Genomic DNA, 20,397 nt, shown 5'->3' on the forward strand with positions numbered 1-20,397 from the left:
TAGTTTCTGAGAATGATTCTGTCTAGTTTTTATACCAAGATATTTCCTTTTCTCACATTGGCCTCAAATCGCTTGAAATCTCCAATTGCAATTTCCACAAAAAGAGAGTTTCAAATCTGCTCTGTCCAATGAAAGGTTCAACTCTGTGAGCTGAATACACACAACACAAAGAAGTTACTCAAAATTCTTCTGTCTAGCATTATATAAAGAAATCCCGTTTCCAACGAAATCCTCAAAGAGGTCCAAATATAACCTTGCAGACTTTACAAACAGAGTGTTTCCAAACTGCTCTATGAACGGAAAGGTTTAACTCTGTGAGCTGAATGCACACATCACATAGTAGTTTCTGAGAATGATTCTGTCTAGTTTCTATACGAAGATATTTCCTTTTCTAACATTGGCCTCAAATCGCTTGAAATCTCATATTCCAAATTCCAGAAAAAGACAGTTTCAAACCTGCAGTGTGTAAGGAAAGGTTCAAATCTGTGAGTTGAATACACACAACACAAAGAAGTTACTGAGAATTCTTCTGTCTAGCATTATATGAAGAAATCCCGTTTCCAACGGAGGCGTCAAAGTGGAGCAAATATCCACTTGCAGACTTTAGAAACAGAGTGTTTCCAAACTACTCTATGAACAGAAAAGTTAAACTCTGTGAGCAGAACGCACACATCACAAAGTTGTTTCTGAGAATGATTCTGTCTAGTTTTTATACCAAGATATTTCGTTTTCTAACATTGGCCTAAAATCGCTTGAAATCTCCAATTGCAATTTCCACAAAAAGACAGTTTCAAATCTGCTCTGTCCAAAGAAAGGTTCAACTCTGTGAGCTGAATACACACAACACAAAGAAGTTACTGAAAATTCTTCTGTCTAGCATTATATGAAGAAATCCCGTTTCCAACGAAGTCCTCAAAGAGGTCCAAATATCCACTTGCAGACTTTACAAACAGAGTGTTTCCAAACTGCTGTATGAACAGAATGGTTAAACTCTGTGAGCTGAATGCACACATCACATAGTAGTTTCTGAGAATGATTCTGTCTAGTTTTTATACCAAGATATTTCCTTTTCTCACATTGGCCTCAAATCGCTTGAAATCTCCAATTGCAATTTCCACAAAAAGAGAGTTTCAAATCTGCTCTGTCCAAAGAAAGGTTCAACTCTGTGAGCTGAATACACACAACACAAAGAAGTTACTCAAAATTCTTCTGTCTAGCATTATATAAAGAAATCCCGTTTCCAACGAAATCCTCAAAGAGGTCCAAATATCCCCTTGCAGACTTTACAAACAGAGTGTTTCCAAACTGCTCTAAGAACAGAAAGGTTAAACTCTGTGAGCTGAATGCACACATCACATAGTAGTTTCTGAGAATGATTCTGTCTAGTTTTTATACCAAGATATTTCCTTTTCTCACATTGGCCTCAAATCGCTTGAAATCTCCAATTGCAATTTCCACAAAAAGAGAGTTTCAAATCTGCTCTGTCCAAAGAAAGGTTCAACTCTGTGAGCTGAATGCACACAACACAAAGAAGTTACTGAAAACTCTTCTGTCTAGCATTATATGAAGAAATCCCGTTTCCAACGAAGGCCTCAAAGAGTTCCAAATATCCAATTGCAGACTTTACAAACAGAGTGTTTCCAAACTGCTGTATGAACAGAAAGGTTAAACTCTGTGAGCTGAATGCACACATCACATAGTAGTTTCTGAGAATGATTCTGTCTAGTTTCTATACGAAGATATTTCCTTTTCTAACACTGTCCTCAAATCGCTTGAAATCTCAAATTCCAAATTCCAGAAAAAGACAGTTTCAAACCTGCAGTGTGTAAGGAAAGGTTCAAATCTGTGAGTTGAATACACACAACACAAAGAAGTTACGGAGAATTCTTCTGTCTAGCATTATATGAAGAAATCCCGTTTCCAACGAAGGCGTCAAAGTGGAGCAAATATCCACTTGTAGACTTTAGAAACAGAGTGTTTCCAAACTGCTCTATGAACAGAAAAGTTAAACTCTGTGAGCTGAACGCACACATCACAAAGTTGTTTCTGAGAATGATTCTGTCTAGTTTTTATACGAAGATATTTCCTTTTCTAACATTGGCCTCAAATCACTTGAAATCTCCAATTGCAATTTCCACAAAAAGAGAGTATCAAATCTGCTCTGTCCAAAGAAAGGTTCAACTCTGTGAGCTGAATACACACAACACAAAGAAGTTACTGAAAATTCTTCTGTCTAGCATTATATGAAGAAATCCCGTTTCCAACGAAGTCCTCAAAGAGGTCCAAATATCCACTTGCAGACTTTACAAACAGAGTGTTTCCAAACTGCTGTATGAACAGAATGGTTAAACTCTGTGAGCTGAATGCACACATCACATAGTAGTTTCTGAGAATGATTCTGTCTAGTTTTTATACCAAGATATTTCCTTTTCTCACATTGGCCTCAAATCGCTTGAAATCTCCAATTGCAATTTCCACAAAAAGAGAGTTTCAAATCTGCTCTGTCCAAAGAAAGGTTCAACTCTGTGAGCTGAATACACACAACACAAAGAAGTTACTCAAAATTCTTCTGTCTAGCATTATATAAAGAAATCCCGTTTCCAACGAAATCCTCAAAGAGGTCCAAATATCCCCTTGCAGACTTTACAAACAGAGTGTTTCCAAACTGCTCTATGAACAGAAAGGTTAAACTCTGTGAGCTGAATGCACACATCACATAGTAGTTTCTGAGAATGATTCTGTCTAGTTTTTATACCAAGATATTTCCTTTTCTCACATTGGCCTCAAATCGCTTGAAATCTCCAATTGCAATTTCCACAAAAAGAGAGTTTCAAATCTGCTCTGTCCAAAGAAAGGTTCAAATCTGTGAGCTGAATGCACACAACACAAAGAAGTTACTGAAAACTCTTCTGTCTAGCATTATATGAAGAAATCCCGTTTCCAACGAAGGCCTCAAAGAGTTCCAAATATCCAATTGCAGACTTTACAAACAGAGTGTTTCCAAACTGCTGTATGAACAGAAAGGTTAAACTCTGTGAGCTGAATGCACACATCACATAGTAGTTTCTGAGAATCATTCTGTCTAGTTTTTATACCAAGATATTTCCTTTTCTCACATTGGCCTCAAATCGCTTGAAATCTCAAATTCCAAATTCCAGAAAAAGACAGTTTCAAACCTGCAGTGTGTAAGGAAAGGTTCAAATCTGTGAGTTGAATACACACAACACAAGGAAGTTACTGAGAATTCTTCTGTCTAGCATTATATGAAGAAATCCCGTTTCCAACGAAGGCCCCAAAGTGGTGCAAATATCCACTTGTAGACTTTAGATACAGAGTGTTTCCAAACTGCTCTATGAACAGAAAAGTTAAACTCTGTGAGCTGAACGCACACATCACAAAGTTGTTTCTGAGAATGATTCTGTCTAGTTTTTATACGAAGATATTTCCTTTTCTAACATTCGCCTAAAATCGCTTGAAATCTCCAATTGCAATTTCCACAAAAAGAGAGTTTCAAATCTGCTCTGTCCAAAGAAAGGTTCAACTCTGTGAGCTGAATACACACAACACAAAGAAGTTACTGAAAATTCTTCTGTGTAGCATTATATGAAGATATCCCGTTTCCAACGAAGTCCTCAAAGAGGTCCAAATATCCACTTGCAGACTTTACAAACAGAGTGTTTCCAAACTGCTGTATGAAGAGAAAGGTTTAACTCTGTGAGCTGAATGCACACATCACATAGTAGTTTCTGAGAATGATTCTGTCTAGTTTTTATACCAAGATATTTCCTTTTCTCACATTGGCCTCAAATCGCTTGAAATCTCCAATTGCAATTTCCACAAAAAGAGAGTTTCAAATCTGCTCTGTCCAATGAAAGGTTCAACTCTGTGAGCTGAATACACACAACACAAAGAAGTTACTCAAAATTCTTCTGTCTAGCATTATATAAAGAAATCCCGTTTCCAACGAAATCCTCAAAGAGGTCCAAATATAACCTTGCAGACTTTACAAACAGAGTGTTTCCAAACTGCTCTATGAACAGAAAGGTTAAACTCTGTGAGCTGAATGCACACATCACATAGTAGTTTCTGAGAATGATTCTGTCTAGTTTCTATACGAAGATATTTCCTTTTCTAACTCTGTCCTCAAATCGCTTGAAATCTCAAATTCCAAATTCCAGAAAAAGACAGTTTCAAACCTGCAGTGTGTAAGGAAAGGTTCAAATCTGTGAGTTGAATACACACAACACAAAGAAGTTACGGAGAATTCTTCTGTCTAGCATTATATGAAGAAATCCCGTTTCCAACGAAGGCGTCAAAGTGGAGCAAATATCCACTTGTAGACTTTAGAAACAGAGTGTTTCCAAACTGCTCTATGAACAGAAAAGTTAAACTCTGTGAGCTGAACGCACACATCACAAAGTTGTTTCTGAGAATGATTCTGTCTAGTTTTTATACGAAGATATTTCCTTTTCCAACATTGGCCTCAAATCGCTTGAAATCTCCAATTGCAATTTCCACAAAAAGAGAGTATCAAATCTGCTCTGTCCAAAGAAAGGTTCAACTCTGTGAGCTGAATACACACAACACAAAGAAGTTACTGAAAATTCTTCTGTCTAGCATTATATGAAGAAATCCCGTTTCCAACGAAGTCCTCAAAGAGGTCCAAATATCCACTTGCAGACTTTACAAACAGAGTGTTTCCAAACTGCTGTATGAACAGAAAGGTTAAACTCTGTGAGCTGAATGCACACATCACATAGTAGTTTCTGAGAATGATTCTGTCTAGTTTTTATACCAAGATATTTCCTTTTCTCACATTGGCCTCAAATCGCTTGAAATCTCCAATTGCAATTTCCACAAAAAGAGAGTTTCAAATCTGCTCTGTCCAAAGAAAGGTTCAACTCTGTGAGCTGAATACACACAACACAAAGAAGTTACTCAAAATTCTTCTGTCTAGCATTATATAAAGAAATCCCGTTTCCAACGAAATCCTCAAAGAGGTCCAAATATCCCCTTGCAGACTTTACAAACAGAGTGTTTCCAAACTGCTCTATGAACAGAAAGGTTAAACTCTGTGAGCTGAATGCACACATCACATAGTAGTTTCTGAGAATGATTCTGTCTAGTTTTTATACCAAGATATTTCCTTTTCTCACATTGGCCTCAAATCGCTTGAAATCTCCAATTGCAATTTCCACAAAAAGAGAGTTTCAAATCTGCTCTGTCCAAAGAAAGGTTCAACTCTGTGAGCTGAATGCACACAACACAAAGAAGTTACTGAAAACTCTTCTGTCTAGCATTATATGAAGAAATCCCGTTTCCAACGAAGGCCTCAAAGAGTTCCAAATATCCAATTGCAGACTTTACAAACAGAGTGTTTCCAAACTGCTGTATGAACAGAAAGGTTAAACTCTGTGAGCTGAATGCACACATCACATAGTAGTTTCTGAGAATCATTCTGTCTAGTTTTTATACCAAGATATTTCCTTTTCTCACATTGGCCTCAAATCGCTTGAAATCTCAAATTCCAAATTCCAGAAAAAGACAGTTTCAAACCTGCAGTGTGTAAGGAAAGGTTCAAATCTGTCAGTTGAATACACACAACACAAGGAAGTTACTGAGAATTCTTCTGTCTAGCATTATATGAAGAAATCCCGTTTCCAACGAAGGCCCCAAAGTGGTGCAAATATCCACTTGTAGACTTTAGATACAGAGTGTTTCCAAACTGCTCTATGAACAGAAAAGTTAAACTCTGTGAGCTGAACGCACACATCACAAAGTTGTTTCTGAGAATGATTCTGTCTAGTTTTTATACGAAGATATTTCCTTTTCTAACATTCGCCTAAAATCGCTTGAAATCTCCAATTGCAATTTCCACAAAAAGAGAGTTTCAAATCTGCTCTGTCCAAAGAAAGGTTCAACTCTGTGAGCTGAATACACACAACACAAAGAAGTTACTGAAAATTCTTCTGTGTAGCATTATATGAAGATATCCCGTTTCCAACGAAGTCCTCAAAGAGGTCCAAATATCCACTTGCAGACTTTACAAACAGAGTGTTTCCAAACTGCTGTATGAAGAGAAAGGTTTAACTCTGTGAGCTGAATGCACACATCACATAGTAGTTTCTGAGAATGATTCTGTCTAGTTTTTATACCAAGATATTTCCTTTTCTCACATTGGCCTCAAATCGCTTGAAATCTCCAATTGCAATTTCCACAAAAAGAGAGTTTCAAATCTGCTCTGTCCAATGAAAGGTTCAACTCTGTGAGCTGAATACACACAACACAAAGAAGTTACTCAAAATTCTTCTGTCTAGCATTATATAAAGAAATCCCGTTTCCAACGAAATCCTCAAAGAGGTCCAAATATAACCTTGCAGACTTTACAAACAGAGTGTTTCCAAACTGCTCTATGAACGGAAAGGTTTAACTCTGTGAGCTGAATGCACACATCACATAGTAGTTTCTGAGAATGATTCTGTCTAGTTTCTATACGAAGATATTTCCTTTTCTAACATTGGCCTCAAATCGCTTGAAATCTCATATTCCAAATTCCAGAAAAAGACAGTTTCAAACCTGCAGTGTGTAAGGAAAGGTTCAAATCTGTGAGTTGAATACACACAACACAAAGAAGTTACTGAGAATTCTTCTGTCTAGCATTATATGAAGAAATCCCGTTTCCAACGGAGGCGTCAAAGTGGAGCAAATATCCACTTGCAGACTTTAGAAACAGAGTGTTTCCAAACTACTCTATGAACAGAAAAGTTAAACTCTGTGAGCAGAACGCACACATCACAAAGTTGTTTCTGAGAATGATTCTGTCTAGTTTTTATACCAAGATATTTCGTTTTCTAACATTGGCCTAAAATCGCTTGAAATCTCCAATTGCAATTTCCACAAAAAGAGAGTTTCAAATCTGCTCTGTCCAAAGAAAGGTTCAACTCTGTGAGCTGAATACACACAACACAAAGAAGTTACTGAAAATTCTTCTGTCTAGCATTATATGAAGAAATCCCGTTTCCAACGAAGTCCTCAAAGAGGTCCAAATATCCACTTGCAGACTTTACAAACAGAGTGTTTCCAAACTGCTGTATGAACAGAATGGTTAAACTCTGTGAGCTGAATGCACACATCACATAGTAGTTTCTGAGAATGATTCTGTCTAGTTTTTATACCAAGATATTTCCTTTTCTCACATTGGCCTCAAATCGCTTGAAATCTCCAATTGCAATTTCCACAAAAAGAGAGTTTCAAATCTGCTCTGTCCAAAGAAAGGTTCAACTCTGTGAGCTGAATACACACAACACAAAGAAGTTACTCAAAATTCTTCTGTCTAGCATTATATAAAGAAATCCCGTTTCCAACGAAATCCTCAAAGAGGTCCAAATATCCCCTTGCAGACTTTACAAACAGAGTGTTTCCAAACTGCTCTAAGAACAGAAAGGTTAAACTCTGTGAGCTGAATGCACACATCACATAGTAGTTTCTGAGAATGATTCTGTCTAGTTTTTATACCAAGATATTTCCTTTTCTCACATTGGCCTCAAATCGCTTGAAATCTCCAATTGCAATTTCCACAAAAAGAGAGTTTCAAATCTGCTCTGTCCAAAGAAAGGTTCAACTCTGTGAGCTGAATGCACACAACACAAAGAAGTTACTGAAAACTCTTCTGTCTAGCATTATATGAAGAAATCCCGTTTCCAACGAAGGCCTCAAAGAGTTCCAAATATCCAATTGCAGACTTTACAAACAGAGTGTTTCCAAACTGCTGTATGAACAGAAAGGTTAAACTCTGTGAGCTGAATGCACACATCACATAGTAGTTTCTGAGAATGATTCTGTCTAGTTTCTATACGAAGATATTTCCTTTTCTAACACTGTCCTCAAATCGCTTGAAATCTCAAATTCCAAATTCCAGAAAAAGACAGTTTCAAACCTGCAGTGTGTAAGGAAAGGTTCAAATCTGTGAGTTGAATACACACAACACAAAGAAGTTACGGAGAATTCTTCTGTCTAGCATTATATGAAGAAATCCCGTTTCCAACGAAGGCGTCAAAGTGGAGCAAATATCCACTTGTAGACTTTAGAAACAGAGTGTTTCCAAACTGCTCTATGAACAGAAAAGTTAAACTCTGTGAGCTGAACGCACACATCACAAAGTTGTTTCTGAGAATGATTCTGTCTAGTTTTTATACGAAGATATTTCCTTTTCTAACATTGGCCTCAAATCACTTGAAATCTCCAATTGCAATTTCCACAAAAAGAGAGTATCAAATCTGCTCTGTCCAAAGAAAGGTTCAACTCTGTGAGCTGAATACACACAACACAAAGAAGTTACTGAAAATTCTTCTGTCTAGCATTATATGAAGAAATCCCGTTTCCAACGAAGTCCTCAAAGAGGTCCAAATATCCACTTGCAGACTTTACAAACAGAGTGTTTCCAAACTGCTGTATGAACAGAATGGTTAAACTCTGTGAGCTGAATGCACACATCACATAGTAGTTTCTGAGAATGATTCTGTCTAGTTTTTATACCAAGATATTTCCTTTTCTCACATTGGCCTCAAATCGCTTGAAATCTCCAATTGCAATTTCCACAAAAAGAGAGTTTCAAATCTGCTCTGTCCAAAGAAAGGTTCAACTCTGTGAGCTGAATACACACAACACAAAGAAGTTACTCAAAATTCTTCTGTCTAGCATTATATAAAGAAATCCCGTTTCCAACGAAATCCTCAAAGAGGTCCAAATATCCCCTTGCAGACTTTACAAACAGAGTGTTTCCAAACTGCTCTATGAACAGAAAGGTTAAACTCTGTGAGCTGAATGCACACATCACATAGTAGTTTCTGAGAATGATTCTGTCTAGTTTTTATACCAAGATATTTCCTTTTCTCACATTGGCCTCAAATCGCTTGAAATCTCCAATTGCAATTTCCACAAAAAGAGAGTTTCAAATCTGCTCTGTCCAAAGAAAGGTTCAAATCTGTGAGCTGAATGCACACAACACAAAGAAGTTACTGAAAACTCTTCTGTCTAGCATTATATGAAGAAATCCCGTTTCCAACGAAGGCCTCAAAGAGTTCCAAATATCCAATTGCAGACTTTACAAACAGAGTGTTTCCAAACTGCTGTATGAACAGAAAGGTTAAACTCTGTGAGCTGAATGCACACATCACATAGTAGTTTCTGAGAATCATTCTGTCTAGTTTTTATACCAAGATATTTCCTTTTCTCACATTGGCCTCAAATCGCTTGAAATCTCAAATTCCAAATTCCAGAAAAAGACAGTTTCAAACCTGCAGTGTGTAAGGAAAGGTTCAAATCTGTGAGTTGAATACACACAACACAAGGAAGTTACTGAGAATTCTTCTGTCTAGCATTATATGAAGAAATCCCGTTTCCAACGAAGGCCCCAAAGTGGTGCAAATATCCACTTGTAGACTTTAGATACAGAGTGTTTCCAAACTGCTCTATGAACAGAAAAGTTAAACTCTGTGAGCTGAACGCACACATCACAAAGTTGTTTCTGAGAATGATTCTGTCTAGTTTTTATACGAAGATATTTCCTTTTCTAACATTCGCCTAAAATCGCTTGAAATCTCCAATTGCAATTTCCACAAAAAGAGAGTTTCAAATCTGCTCTGTCCAAAGAAAGGTTCAACTCTGTGAGCTGAATACACACAACACAAAGAAGTTACTGAAAATTCTTCTGTGTAGCATTATATGAAGATATCCCGTTTCCAACGAAGTCCTCAAAGAGGTCCAAATATCCACTTGCAGACTTTACAAACAGAGTGTTTCCAAACTGCTGTATGAAGAGAAAGGTTTAACTCTGTGAGCTGAATGCACACATCACATAGTAGTTTCTGAGAATGATTCTGTCTAGTTTTTATACCAAGATATTTCCTTTTCTCACATTGGCCTCAAATCGCTTGAAATCTCCAATTGCAATTTCCACAAAAAGAGAGTTTCAAATCTGCTCTGTCCAATGAAAGGTTCAACTCTGTGAGCTGAATACACACAACACAAAGAAGTTACTCAAAATTCTTCTGTCTAGCATTATATAAAGAAATCCCGTTTCCAACGAAATCCTCAAAGAGGTCCAAATATAACCTTGCAGACTTTACAAACAGAGTGTTTCCAAACTGCTCTATGAACAGAAAGGTTAAACTCTGTGAGCTGAATGCACACATCACATAGTAGTTTCTGAGAATGATTCTGTCTAGTTTCTATACGAAGATATTTCCTTTTCTAACTCTGTCCTCAAATCGCTTGAAATCTCAAATTCCAAATTCCAGAAAAAGACAGTTTCAAACCTGCAGTGTGTAAGGAAAGGTTCAAATCTGTGAGTTGAATACACACAACACAAAGAAGTTACGGAGAATTCTTCTGTCTAGCATTATATGAAGAAATCCCGTTTCCAACGAAGGCGTCAAAGTGGAGCAAATATCCACTTGTAGACTTTAGAAACAGAGTGTTTCCAAACTGCTCTATGAACAGAAAAGTTAAACTCTGTGAGCTGAACGCACACATCACAAAGTTGTTTCTGAGAATGATTCTGTCTAGTTTTTATACGAAGATATTTCCTTTTCCAACATTGGCCTCAAATCGCTTGAAATCTCCAATTGCAATTTCCACAAAAAGAGAGTATCAAATCTGCTCTGTCCAAAGAAAGGTTCAACTCTGTGAGCTGAATACACACAACACAAAGAAGTTACTGAAAATTCTTCTGTCTAGCATTATATGAAGAAATCCCGTTTCCAACGAAGTCCTCAAAGAGGTCCAAATATCCACTTGCAGACTTTACAAACAGAGTGTTTCCAAACTGCTGTATGAACAGAAAGGTTAAACTCTGTGAGCTGAATGCACACATCACATAGTAGTTTCTGAGAATGATTCTGTCTAGTTTTTATACCAAGATATTTCCTTTTCTCACATTGGCCTCAAATCGCTTGAAATCTCCAATTGCAATTTCCACAAAAAGAGAGTTTCAAATCTGCTCTGTCCAAAGAAAGGTTCAACTCTGTGAGCTGAATACACACAACACAAAGAAGTTACTCAAAATTCTTCTGTCTAGCATTATATAAAGAAATCCCGTTTCCAACGAAATCCTCAAAGAGGTCCAAATATCCCCTTGCAGACTTTACAAACAGAGTGTTTCCAAACTGCTCTATGAACAGAAAGGTTAAACTCTGTGAGCTGAATGCACACATCACATAGTAGTTTCTGAGAATGATTCTGTCTAGTTTTTATACCAAGATATTTCCTTTTCTCACATTGGCCTCAAATCGCTTGAAATCTCCAATTGCAATTTCCACAAAAAGAGAGTTTCAAATCTGCTCTGTCCAAAGAAAGGTTCAACTCTGTGAGCTGAATGCACACAACACAAAGAAGTTACTGAAAACTCTTCTGTCTAGCATTATATGAAGAAATCCCGTTTCCAACGAAGGCCTCAAAGAGTTCCAAATATCCAATTGCAGACTTTACAAACAGAGTGTTTCCAAACTGCTGTATGAACAGAAAGGTTAAACTCTGTGAGCTGAATGCACACATCACATAGTAGTTTCTGAGAATCATTCTGTCTAGTTTTTATACCAAGATATTTCCTTTTCTCACATTGGCCTCAAATCGCTTGAAATCTCAAATTCCAAATTCCAGAAAAAGACAGTTTCAAACCTGCAGTGTGTAAGGAAAGGTTCAAATCTGTCAGTTGAATACACACAACACAAGGAAGTTACTGAGAATTCTTCTGTCTAGCATTATATGAAGAAATCCCGTTTCCAACGAAGGCCCCAAAGTGGTGCAAATATCCACTTGTAGACTTTAGATACAGAGTGTTTCCAAACTGCTCTATGAACAGAAAAGTTAAACTCTGTGAGCTGAACGCACACATCACAAAGTTGTTTCTGAGAATGATTCTGTCTAGTTTTTATACGAAGATATTTCCTTTTCTAACATTCGCCTAAAATCGCTTGAAATCTCCAATTGCAATTTCCACAAAAAGAGAGTTTCAAATCTGCTCTGTCCAAAGAAAGGTTCAACTCTGTGAGCTGAATACACACAACACAAAGAAGTTACTGAAAATTCTTCTGTGTAGCATTATATGAAGATATCCCGTTTCCAACGAAGTCCTCAAAGAGGTCCAAATATCCACTTGCAGACTTTACAAACAGAGTGTTTCCAAACTGCTGTATGAAGAGAAAGGTTTAACTCTGTGAGCTGAATGCACACATCACATAGTAGTTTCTGAGAATGATTCTGTCTAGTTTTTATACCAAGATATTTCCTTTTCTCACATTGGCCTCAAATCGCTTGAAATCTCCAATTGCAATTTCCACAAAAAGAGAGTTTCAAATCTGCTCTGTCCAATGAAAGGTTCAACTCTGTGAGCTGAATACACACAACACAAAGAAGTTACTCAAAATTCTTCTGTCTAGCATTATATAAAGAAATCCCGTTTCCAACGAAATCCTCAAAGAGGTCCAAATATAACCTTGCAGACTTTACAAACAGAGTGTTTCCAAACTGCTCTATGAACGGAAAGGTTTAACTCTGTGAGCTGAATGCACACATCACATAGTAGTTTCTGAGAATGATTCTGTCTAGTTTCTATACGAAGATATTTCCTTTTCTAACATTGGCCTCAAATCGCTTGAAATCTCATATTCCAAATTCCAGAAAAAGACAGTTTCAAACCTGCAGTGTGTAAGGAAAGGTTCAAATCTGTGAGTTGAATACACACAACACAAAGAAGTTACTGAGAATTCTTCTGTCTAGCATTATATGAAGAAATCCCGTTTCCAACGGAGGCGTCAAAGTGGAGCAAATATCCACTTGCAGACTTTAGAAACAGAGTGTTTCCAAACTACTCTATGAACAGAAAAGTTAAACTCTGTGAGCAGAACGCACACATCACAAAGTTGTTTCTGAGAATGATTCTGTCTAGTTTTTATACCAAGATATTTCGTTTTCTAACATTGGCCTAAAATCGCTTGAAATCTCCAATTGCAATTTCCACAAAAAGAGAGTTTCAAATCTGCTCTGTCCAAAGAAAGGTTCAACTCTGTGAGCTGAATACACACAACACAAAGAAGTTACTGAAAATTCTTCTGTCTAGCATTATATGAAGAAATCCCGTTTCCAACGAAGTCCTCAAAGAGGTCCAAATATCCACTTGCAGACTTTACAAACAGAGTGTTTCCAAACTGCTGTATGAACAGAATGGTTAAACTCTGTGAGCTGAATGCACACATCACATAGTAGTTTCTGAGAATGATTCTGTCTAGTTTTTATACCAAGATATTTCCTTTTCTCACATTGGCCTCAAATCGCTTGAAATCTCCAATTGCAATTTCCACAAAAAGAGAGTTTCAAATCTGCTCTGTCCAAAGAAAGGTTCAACTCTGTGAGCTGAATACACACAACACAAAGAAGTTACTCAAAATTCTTCTGTCTAGCATTATATAAAGAAATCCCGTTTCCAACGAAATCCTCAAAGAGGTCCAAATATCCCCTTGCAGACTTTACAAACAGAGTGTTTCCAAACTGCTCTAAGAACAGAAAGGTTAAACTCTGTGAGCTGAATGCACACATCACATAGTAGTTTCTGAGAATGATTCTGTCTAGTTTTTATACCAAGATATTTCCTTTTCTCACATTGGCCTCAAATCGCTTGAAATCTCCAATTGCAATTTCCACAAAAAGAGAGTTTCAAATCTGCTCTGTCCAAAGAAAGGTTCAACTCTGTGAGCTGAATGCACACAACACAAAGAAGTTACTGAAAACTCTTCTGTCTAGCATTATATGAAGAAATCCCGTTTCCAACGAAGGCCTCAAAGAGTTCCAAATATCCAATTGCAGACTTTACAAACAGAGTGTTTCCAAACTGCTGTATGAACAGAAAGGTTAAACTCTGTGAGCTGAATGCACACATCACATAGTAGTTTCTGAGAATGATTCTGTCTAGTTTCTATACGAAGATATTTCCTTTTCTAACACTGTCCTCAAATCGCTTGAAATCTCAAATTCCAAATTCCAGAAAAAGACAGTTTCAAACCTGCAGTGTGTAAGGAAAGGTTCAAATCTGTGAGTTGAATACACACAACACAAAGAAGTTACGGAGAATTCTTCTGTCTAGCATTATATGAAGAAATCCCGTTTCCAACGAAGGCGTCAAAGTGGAGCAAATATCCACTTGTAGACTTTAGAAACAGAGTGTTTCCAAACTGCTCTATGAACAGAAAAGTTAAACTCTGTGAGCTGAACGCACACATCACAAAGTTGTTTCTGAGAATGATTCTGTCTAGTTTTTATACGAAGATATTTCCTTTTCTAACATTGGCCTCAAATCACTTGAAATCTCCAATTGCAATTTCCACAAAAAGAGAGTATCAAATCTGCTCTGTCCAAAGAAAGGTTCAACTCTGTGAGCTGAATACACACAACACAAAGAAGTTACTGAAAATTCTTCTGTCTAGCATTATATGAAGAAATCCCGTTTCCAACGAAGTCCTCAAAGAGGTCCAAATATCCACTTGCAGACTTTACAAACAGAGTGTTTCCAAACTGCTGTATGAACAGAATGGTTAAACTCTGTGAGCTGAATGCACACATCACATAGTAGTTTCTGAGAATGATTCTGTCTAGTTTTTATACCAAGATATTTCCTTTTCTCACATTGGCCTCAAATCGCTTGAAATCTCCAATTGCAATTTCCACAAAAAGAGAGTTTCAAATCTGCTCTGTCCAAAGAAAGGTTCAACTCTGTGAGCTGAATACACACAACACAAAGAAGTTACTCAAAATTCTTCTGTCTAGCATTATATAAAGAAATCCCGTTTCCAACGAAATCCTCAAAGAGGTCCAAATATCCCCTTGCAGACTTTACAAACAGAGTGTTTCCAAACTGCTCTATGAACAGAAAGGTTAAACTCTGTGAGCTGAATGCACACATCACATAGTAGTTTCTGAGAATGATTCTGTCTAGTTTTTATACCAAGATATTTCCTTTTCTCACATTGGCCTCAAATCGCTTGAAATCTCCAATTGCAATTTCCACAAAAAGAGAGTTTCAAATCTGCTCTGTCCAAAGAAAGGTTCAAATCTGTGAGCTGAATGCACACAACACAAAGAAGTTACTGAAAACTCTTCTGTCTAGCATTATATGAAGAAATCCCGTTTCCAACGAAGGCCTCAAAGAGTTCCAAATATCCAATTGCAGACTTTACAAACAGAGTGTTTCCAAACTGCTGTATGAACAGAAAGGTTAAACTCTGTGAGCTGAATGCACACATCACATAGTAGTTTCTGAGAATCATTCTGTCTAGTTTTTATACCAAGATATTTCCTTTTCTCACATTGGCCTCAAATCGCTTGAAATCTCAAATTCCAAATTCCAGAAAAAGACAGTTTCAAACCTGCAGTGTGTAAGGAAAGGTTCAAATCTGTGAGTTGAATACACACAACACAAGGAAGTTACTGAGAATTCTTCTGTCTAGCATTATATGAAGAAATCCCGTTTCCAACGAAGGCCCCAAAGTGGTGCAAATATCCACTTGTAGACTTTAGATACAGAGTGTTTCCAAACTGCTCTATGAACAGAAAAGTTAAACTCTGTGAGCTGAACGCACACATCACAAAGTTGTTTCTGAGAATGATTCTGTCTAGTTTTTATACGAAGATATTTCCTTTTCTAACATTCGCCTAAAATCGCTTGAAATCTCCAATTGCAATTTCCACAAAAAGAGAGTTTCAAATCTGCTCTGTCCAAAGAAAGGTTCAATTCTGTGAGCTGAATACACACAACACAAAGAAGTTACTGAAAATTCTTCTGTGTAGCATTATATGAAGATATCCCGTTTCCAACGAAGTCCTCAAAGAGGTCCAAATATCCACTTGCAGACTTTACAAACAGAGTGTTTCCAAACTGCTGTATGAAGAGAAAGGTTTAACTCTGTGAGCTGAATGCACACATCACATAGTAGTTTCTGAGAATGATTCTGTCTAGTTTTTATACCAAGATATTTCCTTTTCTCACATTGGCCTCAAATCGCTTGAAATCTCCAATTGCAATTTCCACAAAAAGAGAGTTTCAAATCTGCTCTGTCCAATGAAAGGTTCAACTCTGTGAGCTGAATACACACAACACAAAGAAGTTACTCAAAATTCTTCTGTCTAGCATTATATAAAGAAATCCCGTTTCCAACGAAATCCTCAAAGAGGTCCAAATATAACCTTGCAGACTTTACAAACAGAGTGTTTCCAAACTGCTCTATGAACAGAAAGGTTAAACTCTGTGAGCTGAATGCACACATCACATAGTAGTTTCTGAGAATGATTCTGTCTAGTTTCTATACGAAGATATTTCCTTTTCTAACACTGTCCTCAAATCGCTTGAAATCTCAAATTCCAAATTCCAGAAAAAGACAGTTTCAAACCTGCAGTGTGTAAGGAAAGGTTCAAATCTGTGAGTTGAATACACACAACACAAAGAAGTTACGGAGAATTCTTCTGTCTAGCATTATATGAAGAAATCCCGTTTCCAACGAAGGCGTCAAAGTGGAGCAAATATCCACTTGTAGACTTTAGAAACAGAGTGTTTCCAAACTGCTCTATGAACAGAAAAGTTAAACTCTGTGAGCTGAACGCACACATCACAAAGTTGTTTCTGAGAATGATTCTGTCTAGTTTTTATACGAAGATATTTCCTTTTCCAACATTGGCCTCAAATCGCTTGAAATCTCCAATTGCAATTTCCACAAAAAGAGAGTATCAAATCTGCTCTGTCCAAAGAAAGGTTCAACTCTGTGAGCTGAATACACACAACACAAAGAAGTTACTGAAAATTCTTCTGTCTAGCATTATATGAAGAAATCCCGTTTCCAACGATGTCCTCAAAGAGGTCCAAATATCCACTTGCAGACTTTACAAACAGAGTGTTTCCAAACTGCTGTATGAACAGAAAGGTTAAACTCTGTGAGCTGAATGCACACATCACATAGTAGTTTCTGAGAATGATTCTGTCTAGTTTTTATACCAAGATATTTCCTTTTCTCACATTGGCCTCAAATCGCTTGAAATCTCCAATTGCAATTTCCACCAAAAGAGAGGTTCAAATCTGCTCTGTCCAAAGAAAGGTTCAACTCTGTGAGCTGAATACACACAACACAAAGAAGTTACTCAAAATTCTTCTGTCTAGCATTATATAAAGAAATCCCTTTTCCAACGAAATCCTCAAAGAGGTCCAAATATAACCTTGCAGACTTTACAAACAGAGTGTTTCCAAACTGCTCTATGAACGGAAAGGTTTAACTCTGTGAGCTGAATGCACACATCACATAGTAGTTTCTGAGAATGATTCTGTCTAGTTTCTATACGAAGATATTTCCTTTTCTAACATTGGCCTCAAATCGCTTGAAATCTCATATTCCAAATTCCAGAAAAAGACAGTTTCAAACCTGCAGTGTGTAAGGAAAGGTTCAAATCTGTGAGTTGAATACACACAACACAAAGAAGTTACTGAGAATTCTTCTGTCTAGCATTATATGAAGAAATCCCGTTTCCAACGAAGGCGTCAAAGTGGAGCAAATATCCACTTGCAGACTTTAGAAACAGAGTGTTTCCAAACTACTCTATGAACAGAAAAGTTAAACTCTGTGAGCTGAACGCACACATCACAAAGTTGTTTCTGAGAATGATTCTGTCTAGTTTTTATACCAAGATATTTCGTTTTCTAACATTGGCCTAAAATCGCTTGAAATCTCCAATTGCAATTTCCACAAAAAGAGAGTTTCAAATCTGCTCTGTCCAAAGAAAGGTTCAACTCTGTGAGCTGAATACACACAACACAAAGAAGTTACTGAAAATTCTTCTGTCTAGCATTATATGAAGAAATCCCGTTTCCAACGAAGTCCTCAAAGAGGTCAAAATATCCACTTGCAGACTTTACAAACAGAGTGTTTCCAAACTGCTGTATGAACAGAATGGTTAAACTCTGTGAGCTGAATGCACACATCACATAGTAGTTTCTGAGAATGATTCTGTCTAGTTTTTATACCAAGGTATTTCCTTTTCTCACATTGGCCTCAAATCGCTTGAAATCTCCAATTGCAATTTCCACAAAAAGAGAGTTACAAATCTGCTCTGTCCAAAGAAAGGTTCAACTCTGTGAGCTGAATACACACAACACAAAGAAGTTACTCAAAATTCTTCTGTCTAGCATTATATAAAGAAATCCCGTTTCCAACGAAATCCTCAAAGAGGTCCAAATATCCCCTTGCAGACTTCACAAACAGAGTGTTTCCAAACTGCTCTATGAACAGAAAGGTTAAACTCTGTGGGCTGAATGCACACATCACATAGTAGTTTCTGAGAATGATTCTGTCTAGTTTTTATACCAAGATATTTCCTTTTCTCACATTGGCCTCAAATCGCTTGAAATCTCCAATTGCAATTTCCACAAAAAGAGAGTTTCAAATCTGCTCTGTCCAAAGAAAGGTTCAACTCTGTGAGCTGAATGCACACAACACAAAGAAGTTACTGAAAACTCTTCTGTCTAGCATTATATGAAGAAATCCCGTTTCCAACGAAGGCCTCAAAGAGTTCCAAATATCCAATTGCAGACTTTACAAACAGAGTGTTTCCAATCTGCTGTATGAACAGAAAGGTTAAACTCTGTGAGCTGAATGCACACATCACATAGTAGTTTCTGAGAATGATTCTGTCTAGTTTCTATACGAAGATATTTCCTTTTCTAACACTGTCCTCAAATCGCTTGAAATCTCAAATTCCAAATTCCAGAAAAAGACAGTTTCAAACCTGCAGTGTGTAAGGAAAGGTTCAAATCTGTGAGTTGAATACACACAACACAAAGAAGTTACGGAGAATTCTTCTGTCTAGCATTATATGAAGAAATCCCGTTTCCAACGAAGGCGTCAAAGTGGAGCAAATATCCACTTGTAGACTTTAGAAACAGAGTGTTTCCAAACTGCTCCATGAACAGAAAAGTTAAACGCTGTGAGCTGAACGCACACATCACAAAGTTGTTTCTGAGAATGATTCTGTCTAGTTTTTATACGAAGATATTTCCTTTTCTAACATTGGCCTCAAATCGCTTGAAATCTCCAATTGCAATTTCCACAAAAAGAGAGTATCAAATCTGCTCTGTCCAAAGAAAGGTTCAACTCTGTGAGCTGAATACACACAACACAAAGAAGTTACTGAAAATTCTTCTGTCTAGCATTATATGAAGAAATCCCGTTTCCAACGAAGTCCTCAAAGAGGTCCAAATATCCACTTGCAGACTTTACAAACAGAGTGTTTCCAAACTGCTGTATGAACAGAAAGGTTAAACTCTGTGAGCTGAATGCACACATCACATAGTAGTTTCTGAGAATGATTCTGTCTAGTTTTTATACCAAGATATTTCCTTTTCTCACATTGGCCTCAAATCGCTTGAAATCTCCAATTGCAATTTCCACAAAAAGAGAGGTTCAAATCTGCTCTGTCCAAAGAAAGGTTCAACTCTGTGAGCTGAATACACACAACACAAAGAAGTTACTCAAAATTCTTCTGTCTAGCATTATATAAAGAAATCCCTTTTCCAACGAAATCCTCAAAGAGGTCCAAATATAACCTTGCAGACTTTACAAACAGAGTGTTTCCAAACTGCTCTATGAACGGAAAGGTTTAACTCTGTGAGCTGAATGCACACATCACATAGTAGTTTCTGAGAATGATTCTGTCTAGTTTCTATACGAAGATATTTCCTTTTCTCACATTGGCCTCAAATCGCTTGAAATCTCATATTCCAAATTCCAGAAAAAGACAGTTTCAAACCTGCAGTGTGTAAGGAAAGGTTCAAATCTGTGAGTTGAATACACACAACACAAAGAAGTTACTGAGAATTCTTCTGTCTAGCTTTATATGAAGAAATCCCGTTTCCAACGAAGGCGTCAAAGTGGAGCAAATATCCACTTGCAGACTTTAGAAACAGAGTGTTTCCAAACTACTCTATGAACAGAAAAGTTCAACTCTGTGAGCTGAACCCACACATCACAAAGTTGTTTCTGAGAATGATTCTGTCTAGTATTTATACCAAGATATTTCGTTTTCTAACATTGGCCTAAAATCGCTTGAAATCTCCAATTGCAATTTCCACAAAAAGAGAGTTTCAAATCTGCTCTGTCCAAAGAAAGGTTCAACTCTGTGAGCTGAATGCACACAACACAAAGAAGTTACTGAAAACTCTTCTGTCTAGCATTATATGAAGAAATCCCGTTTCCAACGAAGGCCTCAAAGAGTTCCAAATATCCAATTGCAGACTTTACAAACAGAGTGTTTCCAAACTGCTGTATGAACAGAAAGGTTAAACTCTGTGAGCTGAATGCACACATCACA

The sequence above is a fragment of the Pan troglodytes genome, chromosome 15, assembly GCF_028858775.2.
Source record: "Pan troglodytes isolate AG18354 chromosome 15, NHGRI_mPanTro3-v2.0_pri, whole genome shotgun sequence".
Taxonomy (NCBI): Eukaryota; Metazoa; Chordata; class Mammalia; order Primates; family Hominidae; genus Pan; species Pan troglodytes.